Source organism: Fukomys damarensis, unplaced genomic scaffold (assembly GCF_012274545.1).
Source record: "Fukomys damarensis isolate Sample0158 unplaced genomic scaffold, DMR_v1.0_HiC HiC_scaffold_19, whole genome shotgun sequence".
Classification (NCBI taxonomy): Eukaryota; Metazoa; Chordata; class Mammalia; order Rodentia; family Bathyergidae; genus Fukomys; species Fukomys damarensis.
This window is the reverse complement of record NW_022900931.1, coordinates 58,415,564-58,424,029: the sequence shown is the minus strand read 5'-3', so window position 1 is coordinate 58,424,029 and position 8,466 is coordinate 58,415,564. Positions and strand designations below refer to the sequence as shown.

The following is an 8,466-nucleotide window of genomic DNA, read 5'->3' as shown; positions in this document are numbered from 1 at the left end:
GCAGGGAAAAGCCAGGAATGTGGCTGGGTAAATCTCTCTTCACAAAGCCCTTTGTTTTCCTTTGATGAAATTCTCATAGTTTCAACACTGAAATAATTTTTCACATTTAAATATCCCCACCATTGTTAAATTGCAATGAAGGCTGAGGTTGATATTCCCTCTCTCTCAGAGCCTTCTGAAGTGAAGGTCAGTAGTCTGTGTTACTAAAAGGGCGAAGGTCGTCCACCAGGTTGAATCTACTCACTCTCAACCACCTTCCGTACTGCATGTGGGCAATGCAGAGCTCCTGTCTTGTTCCATTTAAGGCAGAAGTTAACATATCTCAACACTGCTTATTTTTACCTAATACATTTATACTGGTTGGTATTTTAAATATTGAAGTTCGGTTGTTCTCTTAAAAATTTTTTTCTCTTTACTGTAATTTGTAATTCCAGAAACTCAGGGGGCTAAGATAGGAAGATTGCAAGTGCAAGCTCAGCCCAAGCAACTGAATGATACGTTGTCTCCAAAACAAAAAAAAAAAAAAAAAACAACAAAAAGTCACACTTGTGGCTGCTGCTGCTTGAGGAAAGAGTCAAAGGGGCACAGGACACTGTTTGATGAACAGGAAGAAAGGAGGGGAAAGAGCCTAGGAAAAACTACTTCCTCCTGGCAGGAGGAAGAGGAGGAACGCCAGAAAGCCATGTCAGGGATGTCTGTGTGATGGACAGCCATAGATGCATGGTCTCAATTTTATCTATGAGGCACAAGAGCTCTATCAAGGGAAAGGCAAAAAGTATCAATTCTTTTGGGATTTAACGTCATTTTCCAGGGCACCACTGACTCTAACCATTTAGCCCACCACAGCTGCTATGACCTTAGCATCTCATCTATGAGGCACTTAATGCATGCACCCACCCATATTACGGTCTGGGCCTGGGAGGAAGCCAAAGAGACACAGAATGCATATTCTGAACATTACAGGTAATTAATTAATTATACAATAACTGCTAACTACTGCTTCTTACAATTTATTTAATTATTTGTTTTGTTTTTGAGACAGGGTCTCACTTTGTAGTTGAGACTGACTTGAACTCACTATGTAGAGCTCAGGTCCTCCTGCCTCAGCCTCCCAAGTGCTGGGATTACAGGCCTGCGCCACCATGCCTGGATTACTGTTTAATGTTTTGTTTTTGAGACAGGGTCTGGTATGTAGTCCAGGCTAGCTTTGAACTCACTGTGTAGCCTATGTGCCTCAACCTAGGCACAATCCTCCTGCCTCAGCCTCCCAAGTGCTGGGGTTACAGGCATGTGCCACTATGCCCAGCATGCTTCCTACAATTTATAGATTAGAAACTCCAGCAAACTTCCAACCCCTTGTCAGCTCTGCTGGACAGAGGAGGAAACTGAGGCAGGACAGATCAAGCTACTTGCTCACAGTCACACTAATAAATACAAACAAGAGTAGACACTCACTCGACGTCAGAGTGGGAGGCGAGCTATGTGGCTGGGCGAAGTAGACTCAGCCGAACCTAGCTGGGAAGACCCCAGTGCAGCATGTGAGACAGGTAAAGCAGTGCCAAGGAAGACCCAGCTGCTCCCAGCCTGCGCTGGCCATGCCACGAAGGAAGCCTGCACCTATCCCTCAAAGTATCTGGGGAGGAAGGAAGAATGAAGACTCTCCGTTAGAATACTCGTGGAAAACCACGGAAATGAGCCTGCAGGGCCTGCCCTGCAGCTGGCAACCTGTGGAAGTCGTCTCTGGTTGCCAAAATAGCTCAGGGTATGAGCAGAGAAAGGGCTGGGGTGGCGGGGGAGAAATAGATGAACTTGTTGGTTTCTGAGATCCTGTGTCACCACGCTGCAAGCACTGGCAGAGGAGGTTGGGAGCGTTTCTGCTTTGTCACTCTTTGTTGCTGGGGGAGCCAAGCGGGCCTGGTATCACTAGTCATAAAATCCTTCCTGTGTCACAGGGACCCCTCCCAGCCTCCAGGATGTGGGGCCGCTGGGTGAATGAATGATAGATATTGTTGGAGAGGTGACCTAAGCAGCCAGGAATGTGGCAGCAGTGGCTTTTAATGAGGCATTCATCAATGACGCCCTCCCCCAACCCAAAGAGGTGAAACCCTTTACTGTAGATGGCAGAGGACAGCCAAGTGGTGCTCCAGCAGGCAGACCTGTGGTAAGCACAGGAAAGCACAGATCCTGGAGGGACACACGGCCCAGCTAGAAAAATGCCCCTTCCTTTTTCTTCCTAGCTTCCTGCTACATATTCTTAGTAGACAAGAGGACGGTGTGGAGGGATATGTCCGTGGGAAGTTGCAATTCCCTTAAACCTAGGCTAAGGGGCGTCCATTTCAGTGAGTCTGGAACTGGAAACAGGCTCTACTCGGTTCCGAGTTCCAAGGCTGGGGCAGGTACACTGGTCCTGACTAGTACAGGCAAGGAAGACAGGGACGGGAGCCAGAGGCATCCCTCTTCCCAGCCACCCGTCAGACGGTCCCATTGACTCCGTGCTTGACAAGATCGTAGGGAAACACTGTTCCATGCCTCATGCTGCATTCCCCTGCTTTCTGCTGTGTGTAACGCCCACCCGCTAGCAGGGTGCCAGAGCCTAATCCCTAATCCAGAAGGACCAGCCTGCATATATTTTCCCCATGCCAGGGCTGAATACAAGTGGCTGTAACTAGCTCCCCCAGGGAGCAGAGTCAGACAGGGCTCCCCAGGGTTCTGGGAGTTTTCAAACCTCATCTCTGAAATACCGTGTTGGGTCTGTTGCTCCGCTGGGATATCGACTGCTTTGAGGGGGAGGGCGCCGTCCCACCTCCTGAATTCCCACCTTGCCTGCTGTGGCCTCTGATGCTGCCCATAGCTCCTGCCCGCACAGGTCTTCAGGAAGGGTGTGCAGGGCTTAGGCACAGAGGAGGTAGAGCTATTTATTCCTAGGGTAGGCACCCACCTTCTTATCACCCATCTGCCAGGCCACTGGTAGGCCTCTGACAAGGCCAGGCCCCAGTGGGACATCTTTTCAGTTCCTGAAAGCAGAGACTGCCCCTGGGGCCTTCAGCTTCACCACCAACTATAAAGGTGCTTTCAGGGCCCAACGGCTCGGCCTGCCGGAATCTAGGTTACCAGGTGCCCGGGCCAAGAGGTGACAGCTGTGGTCAGGAACCAGTGAGGCCTCTGGAACAGTTTGTGAGATTGCAGCTGTAAGCACTTTTTTTTTTTTTTGGAAGATCTGTTGCCTTCAGCGGATTCCGAAGGAGATGCAAATCAAGGACCAGGGTGAGAGGAGAGAGAAAATGAACTGGTCTCGATGACACAGCCAAAAATTAGATGGGTGGAGCAATGGGGACATAGCCTCTCCAGCACTGCCTCATTAGGGCTGCCACTGTCAAGAGCGTGAATGCTGCCCACCAGTACTCAAGCCTGGTGGGCTGGGGGAAGGACAGGAGTGCTGTTTTTCTGCCCATGACGGACACAGCCTAATTTGAAAGCAATTACAGTGAAATGTGGAATGCTTCTTATGTCCTGGTCTGAAGTTGCCTTATTCGGAGTTTTCTCAGCCTTCAAGAAAAAGCCCTGACTCCCCAGTTAGTTGGAGGAGAGGTATAAATACCACAGAATGCAGTTGTGAGCATTCCAAAGGCCCTGCGTGTCCATCTCAACTTCAGCTCTACCCTTGTGTCTCTCTCAGTAGCCAGAGTTTCAGCCTTGGCCAATCCCCTGTGAAGGGCTAGGAAGCACACACTCTACTCCAGTGGACTGATTTTAGCACACAGCCCCTTTTTCTTGAGATCCTCGGTCTCAGACTTTTGCCCAGCTCTTCATGGGGCTGGTTATATGGCATCACTCAGAACTCCTCAACAGTCATCACCCTGGGGGCCTGCTGACTTTGCTATCTCCACTGGGCCATGGCTTTGCACTGTTGTCTTATCTACTGCACTTATAAGAAATTATGTTAGTTGCTCATAAGCAGTCTCCCTTGAAAGTACAACATCAGCACTCTGAGAGGAGGGTTTTATTTGCTGGCCTTGCACATAGTAGGTGCTCAATAAATCCTAAAACAAATAGAAGGGGGTTGAAACTTCTCACATCCAGCTCTTTAGGACTTTGTGGTTTCTAATCTCATTTTATACCAATGAGGGTCCTGACTTAAGAGAGAAAACTGCTTGCTTTCAGGTCACACAAATAATTCTGAACTGCAGATATCCTGTAAACAAGCCAGGGAAGAAAATGTCTGGTTTTCTTGTTACAACAGAAGAAAGGAGCCCTCAGTTTCACACAGGCTTCTGAGGACACTGGACTTGTAGAGACACTGGTTTATGCAGAGCTGCACCAGATGAGGGGTAGCAGTAGGTGGGCTAGAAAGAAGGAGGCTGAAGAGCTCACAGATCCTCCAGACATCAGCCTCCCAGAGAGGACAGTGTGGCTCAGGGCAAGAGCAAGGGCCCTCAAGTTTCAATAGACATGGGTTCAAGTCCTAGATTCACTTAGTAAACATTTATGGCTCCAAAAACCAAACCTCAGCCCTCTCAGCTTTGTAAAATGAGGATAATAGACATGTTGTGAGGATTCAACAGGGTAACATACATATGAAAAGCACTACACACAGCCTGGCAGAGAGTCCGTGACCAATAGATCATTCATCACTGCATTATTCCTGTTCCGGAAGGTGCCACTCCTCAGTGTCAGCCCTGCAGTTGAGGAAGCCAGGCCTTCTATGGTTGCCAAGTCTCTGCCTGCACTCCGGTGGATGACACAAAGCAGTCATCCTCCAAAGCGCTCCTTTAGCCCAGCCTCCCGACTACCAAATGAATAAAACAACAAATAAAATTTAAAAATAATAAATGAAATTAAAATAAGTAAAGGAATAATGATCAGATGTTCTTGTTTCCAAAGATCCTTCAAATCTAGTAGTTCTCAAGCCTTGCTATGTATTAGCTGGAGTCTCCCTTTCCACCTTTTAAGGCAATGAATATACAGTATGTTAAGTTGTAAGCTTTGAGACAATTTGTTACACATCAACAAATACCATACTGTGTAGAAGCAGAGTTGCTGGATCACAGGTATGCCTGTACTGAGAATCAGTTTTGCTTTTATTAGAATATAATTCACAAACCATAAAATCCCATGAGTTTTAATATACTCACAAGGCTATGCAACTGTCACTACCATCTAATTCCAGAACATTTCTATCACCTCAAAACTGTCTGCAGTCTGTCCCCCATGTCCCCTCAGCACTGCCACCACTCACCTACCTGTCTTTATTCCCATTCTGGGAATTTTATACAAATACAGCATGTGGCCCTTCAATCTAGCTTCTTTCACTTAGCAAGTCTTCAAGGTTCATTCACATTGAGGCATACATTAGTACTTCAATCCTTTTTATGTCTGAATAACTTTCCATCATATAGATACACTATTTTTTTAATCCATCTTTCTTGTTTCTACCTTCTACTATGAAAAGTTGTGCATAAATTGTTTTCAATTGTCTTAGGAGAGATACTGCTGAGCAATATGGTAACTAATCATTTAAAGAACGGTAGGATGCACCTTAAGACTGCAATGTTAAGTGAAATAAATCAGATTCACAAGTTTAGATTACTGCATGGTCTCTCTTATATGGAGAAACCCCAAACACAATTGAAAGCAAAAGAAAGGATAGACAGGAAGTAGGGAGATCTTTTTCAAATGGAAAGTGGAATGAGAGATGGAGTGCAGAGGGAAGGAAGGGGGAAAATGGAAGTAGAGTTTTTTCAAATGGGGGGAGGTTAAGAGTTGGAGGGAGCAGGGAGGAATGGGAAGGGTATACACAAAAGAGAATTAAGATGTATCACGTATGTGTTCGAACTTCCCAGGATAAATGTAATCATTATGCACTGTAAACATGTACTAAGAAAAAATACATAATAAAAATTTTAAAAAGAACTGATGCAGATAACTAGGAAGAGAGAACAGATGGGTGGACTGACTGCGGTACTGTCTTCCAAAGATCCACAGTTTTACATTCCCACCAGCAATCTGAGGGTCCCAATTCTCTACATGCTCACCAAAACTTGTCACTATCTGAGCATTTTAAGATTATTATGGGTATGCATTGTGATTTTGATTTGCTCTAATGATTAGTGAAGCAAACATCTTTCCATGCACTAATTTTTCTATTTTTCTTTGGTTACTCAAATTTTTGCCATTATATCTAATAAAAAATTAAGATTTACATCTATTTCTTTTTCTAAGAGTTTCATAGTTTTAGCTTTCACATTTGGGTCTTTGATCTATTTAATTTTTCTACAAGGGAAGGGAAGGATCCAACTTCATTCCTTGCATGTGAATCTCCAATTGTTCCAGCACTACTTGTTAAGACCATTCTTTCCCCATTGAATTTTCCTACACCCTTGTTAAAAATCAATCGACAGAATATGGGGCTCTGGAGCTTTAAAAAAAATGCCTAAACTTGCCAGGCATAGTGTGGCACATGCCTGTAACCCCAGCACTCTGGCGGACTGCCACAAGTTCAAAGTCAGCCTGAACTACACAGCAAGACCATGTCTCAAAAAACAAAAACTAAGCCTAAACTTCACCATGGACATAGGGATCACATTCCTTCAAGATGGGTCCTGCACAGTGATATTTTATAAAGCTCATCAGGTAACTTTCACATGAAGTCAGGGTTGAAAACTAGCACGCTCATTCTAAACATTAGGGGTTTGAGGCTCAGGCAGAACTAGAGAGGCTTTGCCAACTGGATTGTTGGGCTGCCCTGTACCCATGGAGGTAAAAGAAACCACAGAGGTGCAAGGGATAGGTAGCCCAGGGCAGGAAGGTGTTCTAACTGTTCCTGTCTCCTTTCATAGAATTTTCTGGAGCTATGCCATACAGGGAGAGCCAATAAACTAACCCAAAGCTACTCACATAACACTCCAAAGAACTGGGTTCACCCTAAGGAGGAAGTGCTTGCCCTCCTCCACGAAATGTCCACTTGCACAGGACAGAAAAATATATGCCTGGATTAAAGGCAGGTGAGGCTAACAGGGCGCAGAGAGGAAGCAAGCTCAGCCTCCAAACAGCTTTTCGGCAGGAAAAGGAGATAGGTGAGACCTATCTTGATAGCTATTTTTATTTTTTGGTACCAGGGATCAAAACTCGGGACCTTGCGCTTGCGAGGCAGGCAGCGGCACCATTGAGCTAAATCCCTGGCCCTTGATAGCTATTTTTAAAAGAGGAAACTTCCACTCCCAAAAGGCAGTTTTAAAATTGGGGCAGTGGGGACTCTACCCTCTGCGTCCTCTGGCCCCATCTGGTATTCTGCTGTGAAATGATCGGGCACACTGGGCCCTTTACCTGGAGAACAGGGAGTCCAACTACAAAAAACCCATTTATTTGCAAAGCTCACAGCTTAGCTCAGGTTTCCCAGAGGGGGGTGGGGAGGACTAAAGATTTTCAGGTTTAAACTTTGATCCTTCAAAAAGATAGCCAAGCAAGCCAATTCTGACTATGAGATTGTGTGGCTTGGAATCCTAACAGTTGTCTAACAGGTCCTGTGTTCAGAATTAATGTTTTAGTCTGGACAAATCCAACCAGGGGCTTGCTCATCCTAACAAGAGGTGTTGGGCTTTGGAGGAGATAGGCAGAGGGGCACAGATGGGACTGTCCCTGAGGCAGGTGCTACTTCTGCACACCTCTGTCCTGAGCTGCCAAGCCTGCCCCCAACTCCCCACAGATCTGGGAGTGCTGCAGGTTCCATATCAGGAACATGGCAAATAACTCCCCTTTCTCCCCACCTACCTTGCTTTCTGTAGGTACTCACAGCACCCACAAACTTCACCCTGCAGCTAGAAAGGCAACTATGGTGGCCTGGGAGTGAGCTTTTAACAGTAGGAAGGGTTTCTCCTTTGAAACTGAAACTCCCCCTTGATGATTCTTTCCCTTTCCCTGTGGACATTCAACAGTCTACACAGCCAGGTCAGCGCCTTCTCTTGTTCTAGTGAAAGGAAAAAGGGATGGCTGGGTGGGCAACACAGCTAGGATGGAACCTGTGGCAGTGCTCACAGACAGGCATTGTTTTGCATATATTCCCCCGCTGGTTTCCCACTTCCAACACCCAGATCCTTTCCAAAAGCAGGGCGAGTCTGGAGTACTGAGAGAATGTGGGAGAAATATCTGTAAAGTCAATTCCCCTAACCTCCGAGTAGAAGGCACTAGCAGCAGCGGGAGGGAAGGGTTATCAGTGTGGCTCTTTCAGGAGGACACGCGGGGGGGTGGGGGTGCACACCAGAAAAGGGAGTGAAGGAACCCTTCAGTCAATCTGGGAGGTGCCTTGAGCATAAATTTCAGGCTTAGAATTTGGAGTCTGACAATAGGCAACTGGTGATGTTAAGAGTTATCCAATCTTGCCACTAGCCTCATGTGAGTAGGTGTTGGCTCTGCTCCCTGGCTGTGGGATGGTATAGGGCTCATGCTCTCAGTAGGTTAGGAAGGCACTCT

General features: G+C 46.4%; 1 protein-coding gene across 5 annotated transcripts in view; it reads right to left on the bottom strand.

Moving 5' to 3' along the window:
- Actn4 (actinin alpha 4) overlaps window positions 1-8,466 on the bottom strand; it is a 71,328-nt gene that overhangs the window by 30,324 nt on the left and 32,538 nt on the right. The gene's annotated exons all lie outside the window — the stretch shown is intronic.